Here is a 12,967-nt window from a genome sequence, read left to right as displayed (position 1 = left end):
AAGATCTCTCGATGCTGCTTGACGCTGATAGTCATTCATCTTTTGACAAAGTGGGGGGGTTTATCGGGCTGACAAACCTAATAATTGTTCAAACTCACCCCTTCATTCCTGCAGCTTTTACATCCTGCACATCCCTTGCCTTCAGAACCACGCTGTGGTCCATCATAGACCCGGTTTTCTGTCCTCATTGTTGTGTGCCTTTGACTCATGAGTACTGTAAACAAATTTTTCACTTTTTTTCACAGAGCATATGTCTGTATTATCACCACTACTGACTTATCTGTTTCCTCCAGCAACAAGTCCCATACCTTGTGTATCTCACCATCAGTCTTGTGGTGCCTGTCCCTGGTCATATCTCCTCCCTCCCATGCTCCCTCCATGACATAAAACCTCTGCTCAGCCTCACTAATGTCAGTAGTTGCCTCAAAATATGTAACATCGGAGATTTATTCTGCTTCCAATCTGTAGACATCTGCAGAGGAATTTCACTCTCTGTCTTGTAACAGAAAGGCATGCTTAGACCATATGTTCCCTGTAGCATATGCCAGAATCTTTGCCAAATCAACAAAAGCAGCTGATTCAGACACAGGAGACATGGATGTTAAAAGGTCTTGCAGGAAAATCACTCTTGTAAGTCGAGGAAGTGATACAGATGGGGTTTGTAGCTGATAGAATGTAAACAGAGACATGAAGAATGGTGTTTCTTTTGTTGCAGCTGGCAGCTGACCATATACTCAGCAGAAGTAATGAATAAGGTCAGCAAGTAGGTAAAAAAATAATAAAAGGAAAATTCAAAGGATTATCTAACAGGCTTAAATTAAATATTTTTTTTGTGAGGGCACGCCCTGCTAAGAAACGGAGGAGATTGTGTTTCACAGACATTGGCATGGGTGAGGAGTTCAGGATTCACTCGAACTCCTGCAGGAGAGAAGCCCATGGGTGGACAAGCATCCAGCTGGAGACAGAGCAGTCTGAGCTCAGAAGGAGAAGCATTTTAGAAATTGAATGTAGTTGGCTGGACCTCATGCTTTTTCTGTTAATTAAATTGTCCTCCCTGACAGGTAGGTTTTAGCCTGGTTTCTTGTGAAGATGAAGGGACTCCCTGCTCGGTGGGTTATATGTGATCAGTGATTCACTTTTTGTTCTCTGGTGCTGTGCTGTCGCTGGGCCATAACTGCAGTGCTGATGCAATATGGCTTCTAATTTATATTGTCATTAGTCATAGTTCAGATCAGAATGATTTATGGAAATGTTCATGTAATGAATGCTGCCAAGCAAAAATCTTGGGTTCAGGAAAATTTGTTATTAAGATAAGTATGTTTCTGTAGTGTCTGGCTGATCTCAGTTGAGTCTCCAGGCTCAAGGTATTGGAAGGGGAAAATATCAAGAAGCATTTGCCATTTTTTGTTTTCTTCATATAGGTGCAGACACAGCACTCCTGACTTCCCCAGTTCTCCAGGTGCATATCTGTACGGTGCTTTGCATACCCGGGAGTACCAGTCTAAGCATTTGCTCCAGGGTGTTGCAATACAACTACAAACTGTGTAATTGTAGTTACTCAGAGCTAATAAACCCTACAGGCTCTTCACATGTTTCTTTGTCTTGATAATGGGCTGATTCTAGGTAACCCAGCTAGAAGATTATTAGGCTTGTATGCACAGTCGGATTTCCAAGCAATAACTCGGGACCCCAAATCAAAGCAAAGCCATTCCTTCCCCAAGCCATCAAATTTATCATTGCTCAATTTTGACCTTACTTAGAACTGCAGAGAGAATCGGCCTCAGCTGCTGAGTTACACAATGGTCTGTGGTGACTTGAGTCGTTGGGTTCGGCTGCTTTCCCAACACCTTGTGGCAGTTGCACATCCCTGTCCATGAGATCCGAGCTGTCAATAGTGCAGCTCATGGCTCTTGGGTACCTTCTGTGCCCAGTGTGAGCAGAGCCCTCACCTTCTCCTCGGGGAGTGATTTTCTTCTGGATATATCCTCGAGTGAGCCCTTGCCCACTGCGGGCAAGCGATTATTTCCTCTGGGTACCCTTGAGTGAAAGAGGCCTCTTCTCTTGTGAGTGAGGGCGTGCAGGTTGTGCATCATTCTTTTGTGGTCATACAGTAATAATATCCCCAACTGGTACATTGAACCTGCGGTTTATAAATAGTGCCAAAGCGCTGAATAATTTTGAATAAACCCCATTTCTAGTTGGTTTCTCTGCCAAACAGTTCTGGTTAGAATAACAGATGTTTGGAGCTTATCACATTGGTTCCAGGGTTGCCTCCATGACAAACCTCAGGACAGTGCATTAAGTAGATGGACCACGCTGGGGAGCCACTGCATCCCGCCTCTTCTTGGTGGATGGATCAGTGAATGTCTGCAGAGATCATCTGCTCCATCTACTACTCACAGGAGGACTGTGGTGACAGATGTGTCTGAGATGGTGGGGCATGCTTGTGTGCCCTGTCCTGCTGCAGAGAGCTCCCTCCCAGCTCTAGTTCAGGTTATTGGAAGCAGCACCCTTCTAACAATCTAATGTATTTGTTGTATAAACAAGTAGATATCTCTGGTGTGTCAGAAAACAACATGTCTTGCAGTAAGCTCTAAATTTGCCTTCTACCTCCTGCCTATCAGTGGCAATTTAGCAGATCACCTGAACAGAAAGGGCACTGTTAATTAGGACTGTGAGTTGAGGTGTTTGTTCTACATCAGGTATTGCAGAAAGCTGTTACTGATGAACCTGCGGGTAAGTGTTGCATATGGCACGTGCTTAGTGCTGTATTTCTAAGCAGGCATCAGTCCAAGTTCTCTGCTGGATGCATTTCAGATTGAGTCATATGAAAGCTCTGTTAATAAGTGCAGCAAGCACACAGAGTTTCTCAATCTTCAGGTTGGAGAGACGTGATGAATCGTCCAGCATGACTTCCATCGCCTGATGTTCCATCCAAATCCAAAGCATCAATACTGAATAGCTCAGAACTTCATTGGTTGCATTTTGAATATCCTACTCCAGGTGTACAAATCAAAAAAACGCTCAACTACAGATTCTCTGCTGACCATAACCAGAGAAGTGGAGATGTTTGGCTTCACAGTTTGTTCAGAATTGTGGAGTTATTTGTATCAACAGTGTAAAAAAAGACCCACTGGTACAACTGGGCCCCATATTTCAGAAAATTAAAGATGCAAAGTGATTGATAGTCTTTTACTAATCTGACATGCCACAGGCCACCTTTGACTTGATTTTCAGTGTTTGTTTGGTACAGAATTTGGTGTAACTGCCGGTGAAGTAGATCAATGTCCATCCACAAATGGTACCATCTTGTGCTGACTGCTGCACTGGTGCAGACATTGTATGGTTCATAGAGCTTGATCATATAATCTGCTTGTTGGAGTTACAGTAATACCATGCAAATTATTTGACAGAGAAATATAGTTCCTATGAACTTCAATAGAAAATGCAAAGTGTTAATGAGAAAATAGAGGGCTCTGTGTACTGCCAAAATGGAAAAAACCTTTTTAAACACACCTGTTGTAATCCCAGTGCAATTGTGCTAAATCTGAGTGTCCACAAAGCACACAGTCCGATTTCCAAATTTCAGATTTTTTTAACTCAAAAAAGACTCCAGAAGCCAATTCCAGCACATTTTTTTCCTTATGTCTTATTATTATGCAACCTGTCTGAAATCAGGAGTGAATCTGGCTGTAAACACAGCGAAACCAGCTTCCATTTCTGTGACTTGTATGCAGAGAAAGCAAAATTCAATACAGAACACGGGCAGCAGAAGACAACTTGGATTTTTAGAGCTCCGCATTTTCGTAATGTGTTGTGAATGGTGCACGTAAGCTAAATTAATATCTACAAAATACAAAATAGGGATTGTTGGTTGACCATTCCCAGTCCGGCAGGAGCCCAAGGAGACAGCTCGGTGGTGCAAGAGGCGCCTGGGTCTGCCCAGGGAGCGGGATGACCTTGCTTTACCTCCTTAGAAATCAGGAGAATGAATTAGAGGCAATATCAAGACAGCTTTTTTAATCACTGCAGGGGTCATTCATCATCCATTAGCATTTACAGGCCTCCACCTAGTGGGTAAACTGCTCAAGGCTGCAGTGACCCAAGTGTACCTCGGGACATCTGGATTACTTTTTCAAGGTTTACTAGCAAATCTCAGTCCAAAAAGAACCATTTCCAGCGCTGAGTGTGCCCAATAGCAGGCACAGTAAAAAACAACTGAAAAGGGAGCTTGAAAACCCTCTTTCATGAGTCGATTGATCCTTCTATAAGCAGTAGCAGAATATGGCACATGTGGAGGCAGAAGTATTTCTCCAGTTTCTATGGGCACTGCGACTGATTTAATTATATCGGTGCTCTATCCTTAATCATCCCTTCAAAATATTTTTATTCCCTTGAATTGAAGCAGCAGATGCACAGCTGATAGCATCTCTGTCTCTTTCCCTGGCGCACCGGAGTCTCAAAGGAGGCAGCGGACTAAGAGGGAAAGAGAAACACATGCGTGTCCCTCGGTCTCTGCTCCTTCTGGCTCTCCTTCCTGGAGCAGCCTCTGCCTGGGAATTCGGCTTTGGAAGCGCTCGCATTTCCTCGCCATATAAAGAGCTCTCTGGGTCTATGCCAGGAATGCAACCCCTCCACTTCTAGGAGTGGAGCTGGCTGCTCGAGGCTGCCTCACTGATAAGAGTGGTTGAGAAGAGCTGCAAGAAGCGTTAGTGCCTCCCCCTCCTTCCTCTGAGCCCTCCAGGCCCCCACCAAAGCCACACCACTACCATTATGACTATTTACTTACATAGCAAACCCATCATTCAGGCATTTGACACTTGTATCAGCAGGATAAGCACATGTGAGGTGGAGAGTTTCTGGACAGTGTTGCTAATTGCATCACCTATCTGATCATTTACACGTCTACTCAATGCTGCAAACAAGTGAGGAGGCAAAACTCAAACTCCTGGGCGGAACAGAACACACACGTTATTTTGATGGAGAACCTTGTCTGTGCTGAGCTGTGAGTTAGCCGAGAAATCAGGACAAATCTTCAGTTGCACAATAACCTTCAGAAGATTAAATTCTGTACAAACCCATGCTTATAGGTGTACTCATGAAAAAGTGAGTTTTGCCATAGTGAATTTTCAGAGAGACTTCAGCAGTGAGGAAATCCAAAGAGAAAATCTTAGTCTGCATGCACCTGAAAAAAACAAAACAGTCAGAGGAGGCGCTTATAAAATTCTCTGATCAGAGGAGTGAATCCTACTCATTATAATATTTTTCCTCTAATTTCCTTGCTAATGGAGTTGAGTAAACATCCCGTCTCCAGCAGTGGCTCTGACTCATGTTCAGTGTGAATTTGGATAGGATGGCTCAGTGATCTCTGCTTGCACCTGTCAGCTTTGTCTCCTGCAGCATCCTACCCCTGCTACAGGGACACAGAATGAAGCATCCCCACCATGCTGCAGTCCGCGCACTGCAGATTAATCTGAACTGTCACTAATTTCCTTCTTTAATTAGAACAGAGGGCTGTAATCTGTAGCTCTCAATCACATGCCACCTTCTGCCACCCCTGCTCCAGGTTCAGTAATGCCTGATCCGCAGAGAGGTTGGAAACCTGGGACTCCACTTCTTCAGAGGAAGACTGAAACCAGGATAATGCACTTGTAGTTCATTGCAGCAGCAGGGGAATAACTTCCAAACCTAATCAATTTTCTGAAACAGAAGATTAGATGATGCTTGTCTTAGTTCACAGAACTGCTGTTGTTCTAAGTGGTGATAACAGTCTTTCCGCCCTTGAAATTCTGGTTTGTAGTAGCTAAAAAGATTGCTTCCAATCTTTAGCTCATTTTAACCAGAATAAGGCTGTTTTCCTTTCCCAGTGTTTATATTTCTAGTCTAAGGCACTGGAAAATGAGATTTTGGTTTCTAAGTGCAGATTGCCACTTTTCTCATATCTTTCTGTATTCTCATATTTTATTTTATTTTATTTTTGACTGAACATCATCTATTCTGTATTCTTCTTTGGTTTATATTTACCACCTCTATTAAACCCCAAATTTACCGATGGTGCAAAACACCATGCCGGTGGATCTGATTTCCAGAGGGTTGTGCTGGCACGGAAAGCTCAGGACAGCACAGCGCTCTTTTTGTTCCCTGGTGCTGGGAATGTGGCCTGGCAGTTGGCTGGGGCAGATCCCTCCCAGGCTTCAGCAGCTCCGGAGTTGCCAAAATAGTTTGTCTTGGCAAGGTGAGTGAGCCAGAGAACCAGACAGCTGCCCTGGTCTCTCTGTCCATCCCACAAAACCTTTTGAGATTTCTTGGCTATTGGTGATATTCGTTGGGAAGGAAATCTTTACTTTTTTTGGTCTTTGTGTAGAAAAATTAGGATATCGCCCCAGAGTAATCCCACGCTTGGGCAGTTTTGATTGTGGTTCAAGTCTCTTGGCTCTTACCCAAATCAGAGACTTTAACCTTTATTTCCTACAGCGCGGTTGAGCTCTATACCACGAGACCTTTGCACGTGCTTTTTCTGTCTTTTCTCATGTCTGAAAACTTTACTCTCAAAGCTCATAGTCCTGAGCAAAGTTTAGTTTCAGGAGGTCAGCAGGTCCCGATGAGCAAATATTTTTCTGAAAAATTCCTTGGACCCTTATGAATGGCTTCTTCATTTTTAGCCTGCTCCTAACGAGAAGGTGTTTGTGCTCCTTTGAACCCACAGCCTCCTGCACATAAATTTGAGCAGGAAGAACGTGTTAAAAGCTTTCACATCCCAATACACTCCCTGGAAATCAACAGCTGGGCAGAGGAGAGAAAGGTGCAGGAATATTCCCCACAAAGGAGAGAGCAGAGGAACCCAGCTGCTCCCCAGCTGCTCACAAGGGCACGGAGAGAAATGAGACCAGAAACTACCAAATAATCCTTCTCAGGATAAGCACAGCCGTGTTTTTAATGTTAATAGCATTTGTAAAAGTTACTGCCTATAGGATGAGTGCACCCCATGCATATGTGTTTGATGAGTTTATTTTCAAGTCATCAAAACATGGAAATACATGTAAAAGCTTAGTTCTACATCTGTGTTTGCTGAAGTCCATCCTGGATTAGGGACAAATGTTTTTGCTTTGAAAATTTTGTATTAAGCCTTTCCTCTCTGCCGCTTTAATCAACAGGAGCGGAACTGAGTTCTGAGGCTGAAGTTCTGCAGGCTTCACCTCGCTTTTTAGCTCCAAATCTTCAGTGGGAGAAATGCCGAGTCTGAACATCCAGGAAGAACTCGCAAGAGAGGGAACCGAGCACACAAAGTTCACAGCAAGACTCAGTAGAGTAATAAACAGCTTAAAAGAAAGAGTCTTGCATGACTGAGCCCTAGAAGATTTCCCCAAAGAAAATGCACTAAGAGAATTCCAAGTTTCAGGTTTACATGCTCACTAGTCAAAGAATAACCAGGTGGATTTTGCACAGAATCCCTATCCTGTTTCTCTAATACCAAGTTGCCACACACATGGTTCCTCTTGTCGCTTGTTCCAGGACTAAGGTCTTAGAAAAAAAATCTTTGTAAGAGTTTCTGATGCAAGGTTGTACATTCACAGCGCAGTGTATTCATGTGACAGGGAATGATGTTTTAACTGCACAATCAATCAGAGTGTAAAGAAGACACAGGAACCTCGTAGAATATTCTTGTTCATCATCATTTATCATAATTAACAAAAATGTTGAGTCATTATGAAATATGCATAATGGACAGAAATAATTTTTAAAATAAAATAAGCCTTATGTTGGTAGTTTGAAGTAACATCTCCTTTGGTTCTGAAGAGGCAAATAAAGGTGTATCTTCTACAGTTCTGCATCATAGTTTTAGTACAATAATCTCTTGAACTGCAGGAATCAACACTGGGTTAATTATGATAAGTAGATTTAAGAAAATTATTGGGTAGCCCAGGTGGTGGGAAATTTTCAATATATTGAAGTTGCAGCCGCTATATGTTTTACAGTTTGGTTTGGAAAAATAATATAAGTTGTCAGTACATCTGGCAAGAATTTGCTGGAAGTTAAGTCCTGTAACCTCATGTTCAGTCAAGTTCTGAGGAAAAAAGTGTATGGGATTGTCTCTGCTGGTTAAGAGCTGCAGATGAACAAAAGGGATATTGGGACCTGGTCCATTTTCCATTCACTGCACATCAAGCAGATGTCATCTGTTAAGATGTCCAGGGAATCATATACTCTCAGATTATTTTTGCTCAGTTTAACGACAGAAATGAAGACACTGTGAACACCCTGGCATTAGAAAGCAACTCCATTTAAGACAGAGATATGGTCTTCAAAGCGTCTTTTTGTTAGCTTCAGGAAAGCAAAACCGCCTCGGCCCTTTTGTGTGCTTAGTTCACTGGTTTCGTCAGATCACATTTTGCTCCTGTTACCCCTCTGGGATCACATCCAACACTTTTTCAGAGTTTAGACTATGATCAAATAGGAACAGTGTGGCGTAACAGAAGGGTTTATTTTATTTTAGGATACGTGTGTGTGTTTTCTTGTTGCAAACTAAGAGTTGACAAATAGATGACCAATTCTGGATGGCATTTGAAGTAAACTTTCATTAAGCTGGCAGCGTCGTTATGTTTATTTTTGGTGGAATGACCTTTTGATGTGTAAAGGCCCTAGATGCTTCCTGATTAAGTTATACTTCCATGTGAGAAACACTTTCAGCTCAGAGGAATTACGTGGGAACAATTGACGAAGGTGTCTTTGGCTCTCTCACAGCCTCCTGCTCAAACTGTACGATAATTGGGAGGCGGGGGAACGTTTACCTGAAGCATAAAATTGAGAAGTAATTTGCTTTTTCTTAGTCACAGTTCCTAGTGCTGTCTGTCATTACAACCAGGTGTTTTAGAAGAGTTGATGGGGTCCATGAGCTACATGAATAAACAGAAATGACTCTTCTGGTTTTGATCTGTAGGTAAGATTTATTCCGCCTAGAAAAAGGTAACTGATGTTAAAATAAAAAAGAACATTCCAGCGCAGCTAAAATAAAAGGCCATTTTAACGCAGCAAACTGAGCCTTCTTTGGGTTTTCTCATTTTTAAATTTTTTAATCATTTTGCTATTCATTTTCCATTTACTTGTGTATTATTGTTAATTAGTTTTCATTGCTCGGCTCTCATCCTGACCCAGCACCGGTCTCCTACCTGTCTGCTGTGAGGAAAGAGGCCTGACTGTGTCTGTATGTGCATGTTTAGCAGCTGCAAAATTCAAAGAGCTCAGACTATAGGCCCTGCATCCTCGCCTTTAAGCTTAGTCAGATAAAACATACATATATTTCATTAAGATTTTAGGGAGGAATTAAAAAAACAAAACCAAAACAAAGCACCAAAACAGAGCAAACCACCCAAAACAAAACAAACACACACAAACCACAAACCAACGCACACAAAAAAACAACCAACCAACCACCAAAAGCTCAGGAATGGAAAGCACGTTCTCAGACGAGGGTTTAAGTTCAGACTCCGTAATTCCATGCTAAATCCCAGTTAGGTCACAGGAGTCTGACCAGTGTGACCAAGGGCTGGGTAACAGCCATGAGGAAACCTCTGAATTTTGCCCCAGGTGTTTCTATGATACATGGGAGAGCTTTCAGTTTTGAAGAGTTATTTTAAGTCTCACTCCACCTGCTGTTCTTTGGAAGGATAATTTGGTCTGTAAAGGAAGACAAATTAGAGGAATTAGATTTAAAAGAGGCTGGATGTGAAGAATAACCCTCTTGCTGTTGAAGTGAGGGTGACAGAGGGCAAGAAAAGACTGTACTCAGTCTGGTTTCCTTCCGCCTGCTTCTCATCGGGCTCTGACCCGGCTCTCCTGCATCTCACAGCATCATCCCCGCTCTGTGCTGTATGGGATGAGACGCTCTCAAAAGCTGAGCTCACACAAGTGTGCTGCACCCCAAGTTTCCCCCTGCTGTCCTGTACCTTCCTTCTCACCAGGGTGTCCCTGTTCCTAATTCCACATTGCCCTCCTAGGGCAGCTGACGCTGCCTTCCGGGTAACATCAGTGACCTAACATAATGATTTGGAACTCGAACCTTTGTTGTGTCTTGATATCCTCCGTTAATCCGTAAAATGCAGGTTCTGTAGAATAAACAACAACCAAAAAAAAGTGTTTTGATTTTAGAGCTGAGGTGAAGACAAGTTGGCAAACCATCTCTGCAAAATTTCACTGCCACGGTACAGCTTCCAGAGTTGCCGTATGTAATTAATAAGGTATGCAAGCTGACATTAGATAAGCTGCTCTGACAAAGAGATAAATCAAGAGGTTAGTCCAACAGAATTTAATTTCTAGAGTCTATAGTTAGTGAAAACCATTTGTGGGGATGTTGTTGCACCATCAGCTGCCCACTGGAGTAAGTAGAGTGGTGCTGGAAAACAGAGATAACTGGGTGACCGCAAATTATAATGTTGTTTTAATTTCTCATTTAGCACCTTTGTCATTCAATAACGTATTCATTTTGTTCCTAATGCTTTCTGACTTCTTTGTCAGTCATAGGTGTGTTGAAATGGGGCTACTGACTTGGAGCATCTGAGAGACTCTGTTTGCCAGCAGTTTCAGATGAGAATTGCTGTATCTTGCTGAAAATATGGTTTGTCAGGAGATGGGAGACATTAAATTTCTCTGTAGACTTAAGTTTCCATTTTCTATTTATAATACAAATTTAATGAAATACAAATCTGCTGAAGGTTCTTATTAAGGAAAGCTTCACAAAAAAAAGCAATAAAGCAGCGCTTAAAGGAGGCAAAGCACCACATGAATGTTGTGTTATCTCTCATTAAATGGTACACATAGCTGTTTGAAAAAGTCTCTTGCACAATCAACAAATGTCCCCAAGTGTCTCTATCTCAGTAGAGAAAACTGACTGAGTGGAGCTGAAAAGCTGCTCCTTTCGCTACAGCACAAGGCCGACTGTCTTGACCAGGTTTGTCCAAAAATCACACCCATTTATTTTGACTTCATTCTTAGGTAATAAAGCAGCTACGAGGTATCATTTAACTCACGTTGTTCTCTGTGCACATGCACTCTCAAAACTTCCTGCCTAAGCCAAAATAATCATTTACCTCCGAAAAGTGGGATCTAGTGCCTGTGGTCAATACTCTGGCACCAATTCTGAGGTAGAACAATATGTTTCAATCAATGGGGAGCTCCGGTTACAAACAACTGACAAATTTGTTGGCCAACTTTTGGACAAGTAGGGTATTGATTAGAAAGAAACATTTTAAACACAGTCAGCCTGGACGATTTTTACACGAGGATCTTCAAGGAATGGGTTGAGGTTTCTCATCCCTCTAGTATTCATAATACATTCTGGAATAGTAGGGAAATTCCAGAAAATGGATTAAACACAAATATTGTGGCAAAATAAAATTAATAAAATAAAAAAGACGATTCATGTCACTTTAACCAGCTCTAAATAAATTCACAAAAAGGCCAAAAAGGCCACGTAGGATTCAGTGCCTAAAAAGTGGTTGCATGGAACATAAGCCTAGTCAATAGTTGTTATGGCATTTCTGAAGGAAATTGCTGCTTTGATTGATAAAAATATCTGCAGACAATAAATGGGCCATTGTACTTAATGAATTACTGTCTTTCCATAACACTAAATGACATTCTGTTTGACAAAATTAAAGCTATAGAAAGGCATCAAGATACCTACTGGGCAAATTAAGACGTGCTAATTAACAAATCTCAAAAAGGTACTTGTTAATGGGAAAACGTAATTGCATAGCAGGGTTCCCGGAGACGTTCTCCTGGGATCAGTGCTATCCAACACTTTAAATACTGCAAACCTGTCAGTCTTTAAACCTAGTAGAAAAACTTGCCTTTCAGCACATGCTTTGAGAAGGTTTCTAAGTCAGTGTATAATTGCTTTACAAAGTGCTTCACTCCCTGGATGTTGATGTAATTAAGTCTAGTGCTGCACACACTTTTGCCTACAAGTTGCAGGAACCTTATGTATCTCCAAAGCTGAAAAGAACCTTAGTTGTTTTTTAAAGTCATGTCAAGAAGACAATTTTTGTGTCAACTGATGTTCCATTTCCTAGTAAATTGTCCAGCCATTCCCTTGACCTTGTCCTTAAGTTTGGTGAAGGTTTTCTGGGACTGGTGGAAGGAACCAATATTGGGTTCCTACCAAAGGCCTCTTTGGTTTCATGGATGGGAAAGCACAAAGTGGTTTAAGAAACTTCTTAAGCCTTTTTTGTAGTCATTCATTTTGGAGTCCTTTGGCACACATAATGTCCATTATCATCTCTTCATACCATTCCTCCACTCTCAAATCACTAACAAATGAAAATAGAAGCATCAGTGCTGTAAGTTTTGTTTAATACAATCTGGGAAGCTTCAAGTCAGGAAATACTTCTTCCTGCATTAAAAAAATATATATATTGCTGCATTAAACAAAAATACCTGCACTGTCAGGGACTTTGCAGTTATGACAGTGATGCACATTATTGATGCTGGTCTGTAATGTGCACTACGATGCCATTTCTGTCTTGCAGCATCTTCTCTGTCACACTGCATCGTGTCTTGCAGCTGTAAGCACTGCAAAGTACCCCAACACTCAGTGGATGCCTGGGATTTACTGCCTATAGGCCAAATAAGTAAACACTTGAGAGAAATAATTTCACTTATGGATCTGGAGAGAGATATATAAAATATAAATATATATATATATATGTATATATGTGTGTGTATCTGTCTGTCTGTCCGTCTATCTATCTGTCTGTCTGTCTGTCTGTCTATCTATCTATCTATCTATCTATCTATCTATCTATCTATCTATCTCCAGACATGACCCTTCTCACTTGCTACTTTTAAAAAAGCTTTTTAAAGTTTCCTGGGGGAAAAAAAAACCAAACCAACCAACCAACCAAAACAACAGAGAAAAAGGTTTAAAGGGCATGAAATAAGGATGGTTTGTGAAAAACTTTATTAAAGCTCC

This window comes from Patagioenas fasciata, chromosome 8, assembly GCF_037038585.1.
Source record: "Patagioenas fasciata isolate bPatFas1 chromosome 8, bPatFas1.hap1, whole genome shotgun sequence".
NCBI lineage: Eukaryota > Metazoa > Chordata > Aves > Columbiformes > Columbidae > Patagioenas > Patagioenas fasciata.
This window is presented reverse-complemented; position numbering follows the sequence as displayed.